General features: G+C 41.1%; 1 pseudogene; it reads right to left on the minus strand.

The window, feature by feature from the left end:
- Positions 1 to 14,753: 14,753 nt before the first annotated feature.
- On the minus strand, positions 14,754 to 16,025 carry LOC103749548 (annotated as a pseudogene).
- Positions 16,026 to 16,233: the final 208 nt, after the last annotated feature.

Consider the following 16,233-nt stretch of genomic DNA (forward strand, 5'->3'; position numbering starts at 1 on the left):
CCCACAATGGGTAGGTCGTCTCACATCAGTGAAAGTAACCAAGATATTATACCACAGACATGCCACAGACCAACCTGATCTATACAATTTCTCATTGAGACTCTCTTCCCAGGAGATTCTAGATTGTGTCAAGTTGACAAAACTAACCACCACAAACTCTGACCAGGGGCACATATCTGTTCACTAAGTAATGCTTAGAGGTTAGCCATTCTAAAGTTTGTACTTCAACTCTGCAAATGAATGAATTAATTAATTAGCAAGGCCAACATTGTACCAGGCAAAGTTCTCAAGCAGGGGAGTTCTGTGTAATAAGTGTTATCTGTATGGAGCTACATTCCATTGGGGGAGGCACAATACATGCGTACATGCTCTAATATTATATCATGTCGAGTGCTACACAGAACAATTTTCTGTTTAAATGGGAAGATCACAGGCTCATGCTTTTTATAGCACATTGGTTTGGTCTGTCCTTGAACAGAAGCCTGCATGAAGTGAGGGAATGATGATCCATGTGAAGAACTGAATAAAGGACATTTCAGGCAGAGGAACAGCAGGCACGAAGGTCCTAAGAGGGAGTAGAGTGTGCTTGCTACACACAAGGAAGCCAGTGTGGTAAGAAGGAGGTGGAAGAGGATTGGGTTACAGATCCAGATCCAACTCACATCATGTAGCATTGGAGCTGTTGTAGGCCATTTAGATTGCATGTTCAGTGCAACGGGAAGCTATTAGAGTTGAGAATATGGTAACATGCTTTGACATTATTCTGGTTTCTATATGGAGAGTAAACTGAAAAGGGGACAAGAAAACAGAAAGAGATAACATCGAGGAGCCTGTTGCAGTGATGCACTAGAGAAGGGTGATGGAAGTGATAAAGGTTAGGGGTGTTCTGTATCTACTCTGAAAGTAGGACCAGAGGATTTGCTGTGGACTGGTTGTGGGATGTGAAATTAAAAGAGGTGATGGCACTGATTTCAAGGATTTTGGTCTGAGCACCTACATGAATGGAGCTTGTGTTCTGAGGTGGAGAGGAGAGGGTTTCATTGGGAGGAAAGAAGAATGACTAATCAAAAGTTTGGGACCTGTTAAATTTGAGACTCATGTGGATATGTCAAGTGTGAAGGTGAATAGATGGTTCTGAGTTCAGGACCAGGGTGAAGGATAAATTTAGGCATTGTCAGCATGCTTGAAGTTATGGGACTTGATGGGATCACTTGAGAAGTGCCAATAAAAAGAGAAAACAAGATGTTTGAGAACAGAACTGAGGCCAGCCAGCACTTGGATGGTGGGATGATGAAGAGCAACAGAACAGGAGACAGAATCGGAACCTCCAGTGGGTTGAAGAAAGCCTGGAGCATGTGGGGCCTCCGGAGCTGAGTGAAGAAGGATATGAGGAAGGAGGGAATGACCCCTATGTGGCATGCTATTGGAAAGTGAAGCTGGGAACTGACCTTGAGCTTTGGCAAGTGGAAATCACTGGTGGTGAGGAAAGCCATTTCTCTGAAGTGCTGGGGAGAGATTCTGACTAGAGTGAGTTTAAGAGACAGTGAAAGAGAGGATATGGAAATACCAAGCATGAGACAACTCCTGAAGGGGCTTTGTAATGATGAGGAACAGAGAGAAAAGCCAGCAGCCTGAGGAGGTATCTTAGAGAGAGCCAGTAAATTGCTCTCTAGCATGAAGGATGTGGAAGATGGTTTCTGGGTCGACTCAGGCCTGAGGGGCTGTAGGATGAGTGCAGTAGGGGAACTAGAGACAAAACCATCCAGGACACTGCTCCGAGTGGCCAAAATGGGGTCCATTGAACTGGGTGGGATGGCCAGTGAGAGGAAACCATGGACCTTGAGAAGAGAGAAGTAATGGAAAACAGACAGGACATTGCAAAGAACTGGAATTAGATGTTAGTTTTCATAAAACGTATTCTACTTCCAATTTGTTGCTGCCTTCCTAAGGTGTGACTGTCCTGGAGTTTGGATTGACAACATGGTGTCTCACTGACATCAAGTCCTATGGCTTATGCATTCTACCCATTGGAGCTGTTAGGTATTGGAGGTTTGGGTAATTTGGGGCTGATGTATTTCATTCCCCTATATTTTAGCATCCTGAGGGGAAGATTGTTCACTTGGAGGAATTACCCTCTCTCTAGTAAGACTTTGACCTCTGTGGTGGTTTGAATGAGAATGTCCTCACTAGGTGCCAAGTATTTGAATATTTTGTCCTCAGTGGCTGTTTTGGGAGGTCTCAGAAGATGTGGCCATGCTGGAAGAAGCATGTCACTAGGGGTGGGCTTACAGAGTTCTTAAGGCCTGCCAGATCTCCAGTCACTTTCTCCTTCTTCCTGTGTCTGCTTGAAGATGTGAGAGCTTAGCTTCTGCTCCTACTCCAGCCACCTCTGCTGCCATGTTCCCCTGCCATGATGGACTTTTGCCCCTTTGGAACCGTAAGCTAAATAAACTCTTGCTTTTATAAATTCCCTTGGTCATGGTGTTTCTATCACAGCAACAGAAAAGTAACTAAAGAAACTGCTAAGGACCATAAGATTATAGGAGATTTTGCACTGCCTTTTAGAACCTCTAAGCCTAGCCTCCTGTACAAAATTCTAGCACACAGCAAAGGTCTTGCAGGGAAAACCAGCCACAATTGAAGATTATATGAATTGTTTCCATCAATCCCAGAGGACCAACAGAAATATCTGATTTTGCTTCCATTAACACACATCCAAATTGACAAATGTTTCTGAGGGAAGAAAGCCTCCTTGGAGCTCTCTTTTTTCTAGAATCTAGCTCTTCCATTCTTCAAGTCTTCATGGCTCCTGCAGACCTCATCTCATGTCCTTTAGGAATATGCCTTTTGTAACTTACCCAGCTTTTTTCTAGTTTCTGAAGAAAGAGTTTTTAGCTACTAATGTACTATGACCCATACAAAGGGAATGAATAAGATGTAAAAATAAAAATAGAATATGCCCGGGCAGAAAAGGAAGACAAGGAAGCAATACTGAAAGTTGAGCTTGGGACTTCCCACATAATAGGCATGAGCTCTACCCCAGTCTGCTCTTTTCACTCTTTATTTTGACGCTGGGTCTCACTAAATTGCTTAGACCAGCCACAAACTCATGGTCTTCCTGCCTCAGCTTCATGAACTGGGATTACAGGCCTGTGCCATCAGACCCAGCATCCTAAATCTTACTGTCATTTAAGAAGTGTTCCACTGTGAATGTCAGGAGTGAAATGTTTGTGACACTACTTCCTATTGTGTAGAAGGAGAGCATGAGAATACACCCTGGAGATAACCAGCCTATGGCATAGCAGACATGGGCAGAGCTGCCTCCCTTGGTATAGCAGACGACATGGGTAGAAGTTTGGGAAGTCTGGCTGGGAAGTCTGGCTCTTAACTCAAACTCTTCCTACTGAGCTTCTGATATGGGGTCTCTGTGTTCTAATTTGGAATGAGAAGATTATTTTATTTATTTATTATTTATTTATTTATCTTTTTGAGACAGGGTCTCCCTGGAGCCCCAGCTGGCCTGGAATCTGCTATGGAGACCAGGCTGGCCTTGATCTCACAGAGATCCACCTGCCTCTGCCTCCTGAGTGCTGGGATTAAAGGTGTGCTCCACCACACCAGGCTTCCTACTTTTTAATCTACCTTAGTTTAGTTAGTGATAATGGAAACAACATGTTATTAACACTGTAACAGGAAGGTCCAGAGAGATTCGAGTTGCTTGGAACTCAGAGAAAACAGTAGGAGCATTGAGAAACCCTGGAAAAGGATTGAAAGTGGTAGGAGTTTCTCTCTCTCTCTCTCTCTCTCTCTCTCTCTCTCTCTCTCTCTCTTCTGCTGGGGATGAAACCCAGGGCTTTGTTCATGTACAAGTACTTTACCACTGAGCTACCCTGCAAATGACTCTTTGTTTCTTATTAATGAGAAAAGCTTGATAAACTCCTGACCTATTATCTTCAGAGAAACAGTGGAAAACCAAGAAACTATGAGAAGAGAGAAAAAGTGATACTGCACTTTGAGGGCGCTCAGAGAAATACAGCCCTCCCTATCTCAGTAGTTACTGAGGGCATGACTGTTTTTTAGCACAGTGAAATAACTAATGTCCATGGCTATGATATGGGGTAATTAAAGAAAAATAAGTTATACTTGGTCTTTTTTTTTTTTTCTTAAATGAATCTGGAAAAAGAAGAAGGCATTTGAGGAAATATTTCACAGTTAAAATATTAGTGCTTTGATTAGTCTTCAGTTTCAATGAGACTTCACTAACTAAAAATGCTATGTAGGAGATTCTGTGAATTGCATGACACTTATTTCAACCTCCTTATCACAGGCATTTCTGCCCTATAGAGTCTTGAACGCTAAAACTACATTTCCTAAGCTTCTTTATGGCTAGGATCCCATTTGTGACTTAGGTTCCTTTGGACTGATGCCTTTGCCTGAAGCTTGTGCTTAGAACTAAGTGTGGAGAGAGGTAGGGCTAGGGGCCTCTGCCCCTGTTGATGCAGAGCAGGAATTAACTTTACTTCAGCTTTTGTTACCCACAATGGAAAGCCAGTGGGTACCACCCAGGCCACGTACCTGAAAAAGCATCGTCATCATCTCACTACTCAGTTCTCAGGATCAAGCACCAGCCTGCTGAGTTAGCCTGCGTGTAGACCAGACAGCATCCATGCCCTGTGACTTCAGTACTTGAAATGCTCTGTTCTTGACTTTACTGCCCTCAAACTTCACCTGAAATCCCAGTCTTCAGATTAATTAATTTAAGTGCAATACGGCCCTGGTGGAAGATTCTTAGCATATAGGGAAGGTGCTGTTCCTGAAGGAGACACCAGCCATTTACAATTTCTTGTGAATGTGTTGCATGTTTCAGGTAAAGGTTGTTTTTGATAGTGTAGAATTGGGAACAGGAAGGGCTGTGGGGTAAAACATGCACATACATGCGGGCAATACACTCATACACATAAAATAAAAATAATAATTTTTTTTTAAAAAGGTGAAAGTGTTCAGGGAGTCCATATATATGGGGGTCTTTGCTGGAATTGGAAGTGTTTGTTACCAAGGGTGATGGTGCTTGGAACACGGAGGATATGAAGATAGATTTAGCTAAAGGTGGGACACACTATCATTGGTTAAGGCTTAAATGATAGAGTAGAAAATACTGATGTGTACTGATGTGAAGAGGGGTATGAACAGTGGGCGAGGCGTTTGCTTGTTCTTATATTTGAGAGGTACAAAGAAAAGTGTGTTTAGAGAACTAGAAGCAAGTGGAAGGGTGGGGGGCGGGGGGTTCATGCGCAGTCAAAGCCAGGTCACAGGGATTTCTCTTCAGGCTAATCCAGCAAGGGTTTGGAGAGATGGTGTAATTCTTTTCTTGTTATCAGCCATTAAATTCTTTTTGGGCTATGGGTGGGAGGATTTTAAAGAGCTATTTAGAGACAAGGGAAATAGCTCTTTGGTCAGCAGAACCAAGAGCTTTTAATGGGCAAAGGCTGAGGTAAGATCATTATAATTATTTTAAGATTACAATGACACGTTTATCCACAAAGCTTTTCTTCAGTCTTTCCTAGGAGACTTAGGAAAGATTTCACAACTATCTAATTTTAATCTTTTCAACAGTCTTGTGAGGTAGGTAAGAAGGACTCTTCTTACACTTTTTTTTTTAACAGATCATAAAATTTCATAACAAGTGTTTTCCAAAGAAAGCACATGGGGCCAAAGTGTGAAGCTAGTCAGAGAAGTCTGTCTTGAGTGCAAAGCTGTGATTCCTGTGACTGCTTGGTCTGTGCTTTCTTCTTTCCATTCTGATTCCCAGGCTGGCAATGGCCTTTAGTATAGTAGCACAGGGCTTGGCAGGGACCAGGGATAGACACCAAAGAATATTAATGATGAAAGTGTTCCTATAGTGCCAACCCTGGTCTGAGCATAGAGAATGCTTTTTTTTTTTTTGGCTAGACATTTAGAGAGGTTTCAGAGTTGCAGGAAATTTTTCTGACACACGAAGCTGTGGAACCTTGGGGGTGGTCCTTTTCTAGATACCTCAAAAGGCTTTTCTTGGATCATGAACCGATATTTAATGAAAGGCAGATTTAAAAAAAAAAACATTGTCAGTATCTTCATACCTTCATTGTCTAAGGAGAGAAATAATTCTGTTGATCTCCCTAGCTAAATTTTATTCCTGCCAGTAACAAAGGTTTAATTTCTAACAATGGGTGATTAATAATAGACAAATATAGTCAATTTATCTGAGATTGTTAGAGCCTGAAAGATAATGGAACTTTATCCCTTTATTTAACATAGGATTTGAAACAGGCTACATGGAAACAGACATATTTCATTAAAGCAGACAATCAATAAGATAAAGACTTTTGAGTGAAATTGAGTTTCTCTGGTTTAGAGATCAGATTGTGACAGGTTAGGTATGGGTTTAGTTTTAGTATTATTTTGTGTCAATTAATGCTTAAGAAATCTCTTTTTCCTATTTAATTGCTAAAATGAGCTTAGAGCTGGAGGTCCCTTATGAAGTCAATTTCTCTCTCTCTCTCTCTCTCTCTCTCTCTCCCCCCTCTCCCTTTCTTTCTTTCTTTGCTTTTAACATAGAATTGGACAAAATGAAGTGCTTAAGAGGTCATGTGTAATGCCCACTGCTTGCCAGCTTCCCACTTAGGCAAGATTGAATGCAGGAAAATGCCAATGTGGCTTGCAAACAGTTTTCATTATTCGTCACCAAACTTAGCAAGGCTCTAATCTACTAGATGTACATAAGTGAACTTCCCTTAAAATTTCATCAGTGCATCTTCTGAGGCTTTCGAGAAGGACCATTCAGGTGTGTTAATAGCGTTGCTGTGAGTCTCTGTTCATATATTCTCTGTGGCTGCAGCAAAACTGGAAGAATTTATGCTGAAATAAGCATGCTACATCATTATCTAATTTTGTTCTGAATAGTTTGGCAATGACTACATTATTTTGTTAAATTCTTGTGCTCAGACCTTACAAATTTATGGGAGGATGTTTTACAATAAAGGGAGCCATTTCAGTCCTGGGTGGTAAGGAGAAGTAGAGACAAGGACTGGAAAAGAATCTTCGTTTGCAGTCATAATTTTACTTTGAGAAGGTTTAGGGTCAAGTTTTTTTCAATGTCAACATAGCTAATGTTTTGTGTTTTCAGAAGTTTGGTATTGTTATTATTTTGAAGCTTATAGGACAGGGCTTTAGAAGGGCCATTACCCTTCTTGAGTAGAATCTTAGATCTTTTTTCAAATCATGCCAATGTCTTCTCAAAACCCATCAGTGACTCCCTATGGCCCATAGTAAATCCAGACTCCTTGGTCTGCTCTTTTCCACACTGACCCAGGACTGCTCCACCTCTATCGCAGGGCTTGTGGTATACCTTTTAGGCACAGAGAGTGAGAAGAGCAAAGGTCTGAGGCATGGAAGCATGGTGATCATCGGGTAAAGTGGATGAAGGGAAGATTTGGTCCTTAAACCCACAACAGATGCAGGATTGGGATGTGAATGATGAATTAATCAGTTTGGCCACCCTGCTGATAGCCAGTCTCTGGCACATACTAGTACAGTGTATGCAAAAGAGAATTTTAGGGACCCTACAATGCCAGACTCAGCCTAAGGACCAAGTATATTTGGTGAAAAATATCGTAGAAGCAGTTACCTACTTTGATTATCTGCTCGGGTCATGGTTGTAGCGATGCTGGGAATTGCTTTCTTGATTTTTTACATAGTTTCTACACATTAAGCCAGAATTAAAAAGCCACAAAGACATTAAATAAGATCCTGGGCTATTAGAAACCTAGTAGTGACCTTCACACTTCCCAGCTGAAGCAGCTCACATGCACACAGCAGCAATCTCTCCCCTCTCTTTGTTGCCCAGCTGGGGTGGCTTTTCTCCTGGCTACCGTTTGTGACAGGGAGCAATTTCTCTCTCTCCTAGCAACAGCAGCATTCTTTCAGACAGCATTTGTCTCCCTTTCTGAGCAATTGGTTCAGTCATTGGGGGTGGGGGTCGGGGGCAGGAGGAAGGGGGAGCTCCAGCCTTCTGTTCCCCTTTGGAGGAAGCTGCTTTTAGCAGTCTTAAGCATTAGAAAAATTCCAGAGGGAGAGATTGGAGGACATGTGTTCAGCAGCTGATGCTGAAGGTGTAAACTCATAGTCAAGTGATCAGGGTGAAGTCTGTTCTAAGGGGCAGGTGAGAGGGACTCAGAGGTGGCTAGACTGGAAGAGAAGGGAAAGCATGCTTCTAAGAGGAGCAAAGTGTGATATGAGCACAGACAGCAGGACAGGAAAGGCAAAGGAGAGAAGAGTGGAGTGGCCACATGCACATAACAAACAACCTGAGAGATAGAAATAAAAGAATTGCTACCACAGTGCAAAGCAAAATGGGAAGGAAAAGAGCTACTAGTTATGCTAGGTCAATGTACTTTCTCAGAAATAACAGGAAATTTGGAGAGGCTTCCCCTGGCATGTAAGATGCTAAGGAGAAAGAAAGACCACAGGCTCCAGCTCCGTAGTAACACCCTCTTTTTATTTTGGGCCAGTTGAGACCCAGAAAGTATAAGCACCAAATGGTTCAACCTGAAGGCAAGGGAGGCAGGAATATCAACTGCTGAAAATGCAGAAATGTCCTTTCTGATTCATAGTGCATAAAATTGATAACAAATTACACGCTATAACATTGTGTGCCAGGTTCCATCCTGGAAATTCTTCAAATTTTTAAAATTATTTTTATTTTATGTATACGAGTATATTGCTAGCATCCATATAAGTGCACCCATGTCAGGCAATGCCTGAGGAGGTCAGAGGAAGGCATTGGATTCCCTTGGAACTGGACTCATGGATGGTTGTTAGCTGCCATGTGGGCGCTGGGAATTGAACCCAGTTTGAACCCAGTGCTCCGCTAAGCCATCTCTCTAGTCCCTGGAAATTCTTTAAACATATGAACTCATTTAATCTCAACAACCCCACAAGGAACTTTTTGTATTATGCCTATTTTCCAGATGAAGGCACTGAGGCATCTAGAAGAAGGCAACTTGTAAGCTGAAGGGCACTGCATCCCAGCCAGGACAGGCACATTTCCTGAGCAACTGTCTCATAGAATAACTGAGCTGAAGGTTCTGAAACAGGCACGGACAGGAGGCACAACTCTCCTCCTTTTACTCCATGGCTTTAGGGAAATCCCACAACAAATTGGGGAAGGAAAAAGGAAAGAGGAAGGAAGAACGGAGAAAGGAGGGGGGAGAAGAAGGGAGGGAGAAAGGCAACAAGGAGATTGTATTCTGGCTCCCTTCACCTTCCCGTGAGAAGTGGCAGGAGGGACTTCTGCGCTGGGCTCTCCAGAACTTTTGAACATGAGACTCCTTGTTAATGCTGGAGACTTCATTTGTAACTGTACTTAGGGGACTGCGGGAGAACATTTTGTGACCATGGAAATGAGGTCCCTCACATCCTTTCTCACCACAGTGGAGAACTAGTGGGCCAAGGCATCGATAGACATGACCATGGACCACCTGAAGATTGTTAGAATAATGGCTCTGGGAACTACCTTCTGCCTGAAACGTCTCAGCGGGACTTTTGAAGCTGCAGTTGAACAATTCTCTGGAGTGAGTCTCAAGTACATTTAGGTTTGAGAGCCTCTGCATTCTGACCTGAAAATAATACAGTTCTTATGTTTTCCCTAGGGCTATCGCTATAATGTGGTGAGAAATCAAAATGGCTTTTGACCTCAGGATTTTTAATATATTCACAAGCTGAGTTGAAATGACAGAGCCCTGAGATTTTTGCCTTTGGGCATGCTGGGCCTCACGCTATCCTGCCAGTTCCCTGGTGATCTTTTCTGACCTTAAAAGGTTTTGCAAGCCCTTGAGTTTGGGAAAATTTAAATCAGGAATGTTTTATACTTCAAAGTCATCTGTAGCTGGGAGATTATTTCTGGCATGTGTCATAATGATAAGATGCATGGATGTGTGGGAGGGGAAATGCTCCCTTGGTGGTCCTATGAAAGAGATCATATTTTCATCCTTCTTAACCTAAACTTAACTGTCACAAAATCTAGGAATGTCTCCTGCTATAAATTGTATAAATAAATCTTTCTAATAATACCCAAGATGTGTTTTCAGAATGTACCTAGGAAAGTGGTATGTGTGTGTGTGTGTGTGTGTGTGTGTGTGTGTGTATGTGTGTGTGTGTGTGTGTGTGTGTGTTGCATCTTTTGTCAGAAGAGCTTTCTGCTGGGGGCTCAGGACCTGTGGCTGGCCTCAGAGCAACTGGTCACCATGGTTTCTACCTTGTTCAGGCATTCCCATCATGGTCTCCTTGATCTTAAGTCCTTTTTCCTCCCAATGACTTCTGTGATGAATTCTCTGACTCTTCCAAGGTCCTGGAGTTCAAAGAGGTAGCACACTGGAAATGCAATCTGTGAGCTGGTAGTCTAGGTTTGACTGTGATTCTGTTTTGGTTGAGATGGATGAGTAACATGACCTGTTTGAAGAGTTGTGCTATCTTGCATCTGATCTCTCAAGATTAGGGTGTGATGTCTTGTTTGTCAACAATTTCTGATCCACGGTTGAGCCCCATCCCATGTGAAGCATTGTGGGGAAAGGTGTTAGGAGTATCATTTCTAAGCTTTAGAAACACCCCAGTTAGAGGAATGGTAAAGCAAATCCTCGGATGTTAAGTCAATACCAACAATAGGAAAACACAATGAGAAGGGATACAAAAGAGGCAGGCAGGTTCTCTGCCAAGCAGGCCAGGCACTAAAATGTATCTTCCAGGGCTTTTCCTATGGCCATCCCACAGCCAGCTTCATTAAGTTGAAAGATGTAGTGTGATTTGGGTAGGGCTCCTTGTCTTAAATGGCAGGCCTGGCGTTTGTCATTCTGTTATAACTTTATTCTTTGGTCTTGAGAGCTCTCTTCTTGGTGAGTTTGACCTTGAATGTGGATGCTTCTGATGGGAACTTGAGTTATGTGGAGCTAGTTTCTTAATATTTAGCTATATCTCTGGGAAGAGAGGAGGAAACTAATTTATAAGCCAATGAAGACAAATCCCATCTGGGATGTGGCGTGGGGGAGGCAGTTGGAGGGAGTTCCAAAGGTGGGGTAAGTGCAGTAATGGAAGCAGGAGGAAACTAAATGCCAACTTTGCTTAGGTCTCCTTCTGTTTAGGGGCTCACGGTTACCCTTTGATGTTTTCCATCACAGTGTTTTACGGTCTTTAAATGGGATTAGTACATTGGTTTTTGGTGAACTTAAAAATTAATAGCAACACTTCTTATCAAAAGATAAATTTGCCTTTGCTTAGCACTCTATTCTTAGGAATTTAACATGACAAAATAATTATAAATGCTCACAGACTTGATCCACTCGTTGCTCTTTGTTTAAGCAATTATTAACTATTGCACAACAGCTATTGTTCTAGGTGTCAGGATTATGGCAATAACGGAACTAAACAAATTCCTTGACCTCATGAATCTTACAGTCTGGCTGGGGCAGCTTTTAGTCATATCCCAGCAGACCTCTTAGCTTCTTCCTTCTAGAAGCACTTTCTTTACTTTGTTTCTTGGATACCACATTCTCTTATCTTATGGCTTATCTGCCTCCCTTTGTTGAACCCTCTTTATGTTCCTGACTTGAAATTGGTGAGGACTAAGCCCTCAAATATTTGTTACCTTTATGCACTGATGGTTAACTTGTATTTCTAGCCCTACCACTGTGTTGAATTTAGTCTTTTAAATCCAGCTGCCTACTCTACTTCTTACTTGAATGTCTAAACAGGCTTTCTAAGTTTGGCATAATTACCCAAATCAAACTCTTTATTTTCTTCCCCAAACTGCCCTTCCCTGAGTCTTTCCCCTCTCAGTTAATGGCAACTTTGTTCTCACAGTAACTCAGGAAAAATCTTGGAATCTGTCTTGATTTCTTTCTTTCTCTCACACTCCATAAGTGATTCATCACACATTAGCTGTAAAGATGTTCATCATGGTGTTGTTTATAAAAGTAGAAACCTGGAAATGATCTAACTGTTCATCAGTGAAGAGTGGGTGAATTATGGTACTTCTAGCCATAAAATGATTTTGTAATCACCAATTATCGAAGAAAGTAAATAAAAGACACTACGAGACCCACAGGAATGGCAATTACACAAAGGAGGTAACATCTTTTGATAACAATGGTAGGCAGTAGGTTGGGAACCTGAGTCTATTAGTGAGAGTATACATTGGTACATTAATTTTGAAAAATAGGATGGAGGCTCCTTAAGAAATTGAGAGTAAAACTGCCATACAATTCAGCAATTCCTCTTGTAGGTGTACACCCAAAGAAGGTAAGCTCCCAGCCTTGTAAGACATTTGCACCTCCACGTCCACTGCACTATTATTCACAATAGCCAAGAAGTGGAAATGCCCACTAACAAACATGGATAAAGAAAACATCGCATATTTATACAATGGAATACTATTAAAAGAAGATTCTGTTATTTCCTATAGCATCGATGGATTTGGAGGACATGGTGCTAAATGAAATAAGCCACAAACAGACAGGAAAATTTTACATGATCTTTATTACAAGAGAATTCAAATACATGGAGAATGCGATGATGGTTACCACTGATAGGGGGGATAGAGGAAAGGAGGTGAGGAGAAGCAGGTCAAAAGACACAAATTACAGAGATGCGGGACAAACAAGTTTAGAGACCTCATGTCCAACATGAGGACTCTGGGTGATAAAATTTCATTGCATTAGGTATTCTTGCTAAATAAATACACTATCCCTCCCTTATATGATTTTTAATTGCTACAGATTCAGTTACCTAGGGATAACTGAGGTGGAAAAATATTAAATGGAAAATTTCAGAAACAAACAGTTTATAGTTTTCAATTCCATACTGTTTGGGTAACATGATGAAATCAATTGCCACCTTGTTCCATGGGCCCATGCTGAATATACTGCATAGTCATCAGTCACTTAGTGAATGTCTGTGTTATTAGACAGATGTGCTATGGTAGTGCTTGTGCATAGTGTTCACGTCTACACACTTTCAGGCATCCACTGGAGGTCTTTGGGACACATCTGTGGATGAAGGGTGTCTAGACTACTGTAGATTTGATAATCTTGCCCTCAATAGAGGAATTTTGTGAGATTACAGATATGTCCATTTATTTTACTATAGTAACTACTGTATAACATCATGAAATAAACTTCTAATGTGACAATTTTTTTTAAAGATGTAGTTAATGAGTTATCACCTAAAAACATTTTTATTGGGGCTGGAGAGATGGCTCAGTGGTCAAAAGCACTTGCTGCTCTTGCAGAGAACCTGGGATCAGTTTCCAGCATCCATGTGGTGGCTGACAACCATCTGTAACCCAGTTCCAGGGGATCTGATGCCTTCTTCTGGACTCCATGGGCAACAACCACCAGCTATGCATGTGGTGCACATACACACATGCAGGCAAAACACTCACATACAGAAAATAAATACATCTTTAAAATGACATTTTTATTATGCATAATTTTAAACATGCTCAGTAATAGAGAAGTGTGACTCAGTATCTAGCTGTAACAATGATCAACTCACAGCCATTTTGCTTCCTTTATACCCCCACCCATCTCTCACCTCTCTCACAGGATTGTTTTTTCTTTCAGAGTATCATATAGATTTAGCAAATGTACCCAGCAATAAAACAGTCCCCACTTTGAAACTAACATGAACATTTCATTTATCAAATGCACAGTTCATATGCTCTTAGAACAAAGAAATCTGTTTTCATGCCAAGGGACAAGGCTAAATAGTAAATTAATCCTTTAAAAACAAATACGAACCATTATAAATTTTTTTTAGTTTGATGGGCTAAAGGCCATTATACAGTGTATAAAGGCGGCAATGATGAAATTCAACAAGAAGTTTGGGAAATAAACAGTTCAGTATTAATACTGTAATGCATCTATCATCACAGCTAAAGTCAGTGTGAATATCTTAATGTGAATATTGAATTTAGCAAAACATTATTCTGATACTAACTAGATCGGATTCCTGAGGAGAGCATTTCTCTCTGCTTCAGGGTCTTTAAAGGAAACCTACATACAGACCATCTCCAGTGTTACGGGCGATTAGTAGTACAGTAACTGCAGAGATGTCCACAGTAAGCAACACTGGCAATGCAGTCACATGAAATAGTATGGCAACATAAGATATAAAAAGGACAGTGAGATAACTTTTACTTCAAAATGGGAAGTGAATATAGAACGGTTAACTTATTATATACCCACTAAAGTAGGAATTGCAGCTTAAAATATTCACTATTAACCAACTTTTTGGATAGCCTACTGTTTGACAGGTACTGTGATATGTTGTATGTATGGTGATTAAAAAATAAACAAGGATTTCTGCTAATAGAGAATTTCTGCACATCCCTATAAACTTAATTAAGTATGGCTTTTGGAACAAAGAGAATAGTTTTTCCAAAAAGGTAATTTTCTAATTGATAATTTATGTATATAAATAGTATCTTAAAATTTAAGAGGCCCATGTAGACAGACAGTTGATTATTTCAATGGCTAGCTCATGAATTATACTTCCTGTATATTTTTTACCAAGATATTTGTTTTGTGTTTTTTGTGGAGTTTTTTGGTGGTGGTGGTGGTGGTTTTTTTTTTTTTTTTTTTTTTTTTTTGGTCTCTTTGAGACAGGGTCTCTTTGTAGCTCCAGCTGGCCTGGAACTCACTATGTAGACCAGATTGTCCTCAAACTCACAAAAATCTGCCTGCCTCTGCCTTCCAAGTGCTGGGACTAAAGGCATGCACCACCAAGCCCTGCTTTTTCCCCAAGATATTCTTACATGCAGAATTTTTTTCTACAATCAAACATTCCACTATTTTTGCACACGTCATCTGTTTTTGTTTTTTTTTTTTTAAAGTTCCCGTTTTAAAATCAGGACCAGGACATCAAATGTCCAGGATGTCAGTGTCATCGCACATCTTAAATAGATATCCACAAGTCTGGGAGAAAGCAAGTGCCTGAGCATGGCACTGTTCTGTAACTAATCTCATCATTCCTTTGTAAAGGAATGATCTGAATATCTTTGGCTATCCTTTCGGCTAACACTCTACTACTTGCAGCAATTATTCTTCATGACATCAAATCAAATGGTCCACCTGTAACATCCATCAGCACTCCACCTGCTTCAGTGACAATGATGCCAGCTCCTGCCCTGTCCCAGCAGTAAATCTCCATTTCATAAAATGCACCTGCGCCTCCAGTTGCCAGAAGGCACATATTAACAGCAGCCATTCCAACACTCTGGATTCCATGAATGGAAATAGAAGAAAACTTTTCCAAGTTCAAAAGAACAATCTGCATAGTCTCTGGCTTTCTGGAAAAGCCCAACTCTGTCACCAAGAGTGATTTGGTAATATATTCATCTTGTGAGACCTGAAGCTTCTGGCCATTACAAAAGGCACCTTTTTCCTTTCCTGCCAGCATACATCTTATCTTCCATACAACTATACACAACTCCAAACTCCAGCTTTTTATTCACAACAGAGCCAACTGAAGCAGCTACAAAGGGAAACCTACGCACAAAGTTGGTTGTTCCATCAATAGGGTCAATAATTCACACGGGGTTGGCAGCGAAGACAGTCTTTTCCCCAGCTGCCACAGACTCTTCACCAATGAAACTGTGAGATGGGTACTTTTCCTTTATGGAAGAGATAAACATCTTTCAACTTTTTGGTCAGTAACCATTACCAAATTAGCTGGAGAACTTCTAATGATAACATTTATCTCATTTTTTTTAAAGCTTCATGAATCACCTCTCTAGCTTGTCTTGCTTGGGTTACTATATAGTCCATGCACTCCTGCCAGGGGTCAGCCATCTTCTGCACTGCACTGCTCACCGGCTGGCATCCTAGGGCTCAGCTCTTCGGAGGTAACCTCCACAGGATTGTGTTTAAGCAAATCTCAGACTTATTGTCTTCATATAATCAACTATATAACATATTATGGTACAAAGGTAGATTACAAAAGTGTGGTTTCCCTTTGCTAAACTATATAATACAAGAAAAAGTCTTACAGCATGGTTATCTCTGAATCAAAAAGGACTGCTAATTTCTTCTTTGAGTTGTGTGTTCCCCACAGGGCACATGTATTGAATGGAGAAAAGATGACAGCGGTTGGGGGAAGATGTTGATGCTGACACTCCAGCCCTATTTCTCTTGCATATCTGATTGC

This window comes from Nannospalax galili, unplaced genomic scaffold (assembly GCF_000622305.1).
Source record: "Nannospalax galili isolate Female #2095 unplaced genomic scaffold, S.galili_v1.0 scaffold646, whole genome shotgun sequence".
In the NCBI taxonomy this organism is placed as follows: domain Eukaryota; kingdom Metazoa; phylum Chordata; class Mammalia; order Rodentia; family Spalacidae; genus Nannospalax; species Nannospalax galili.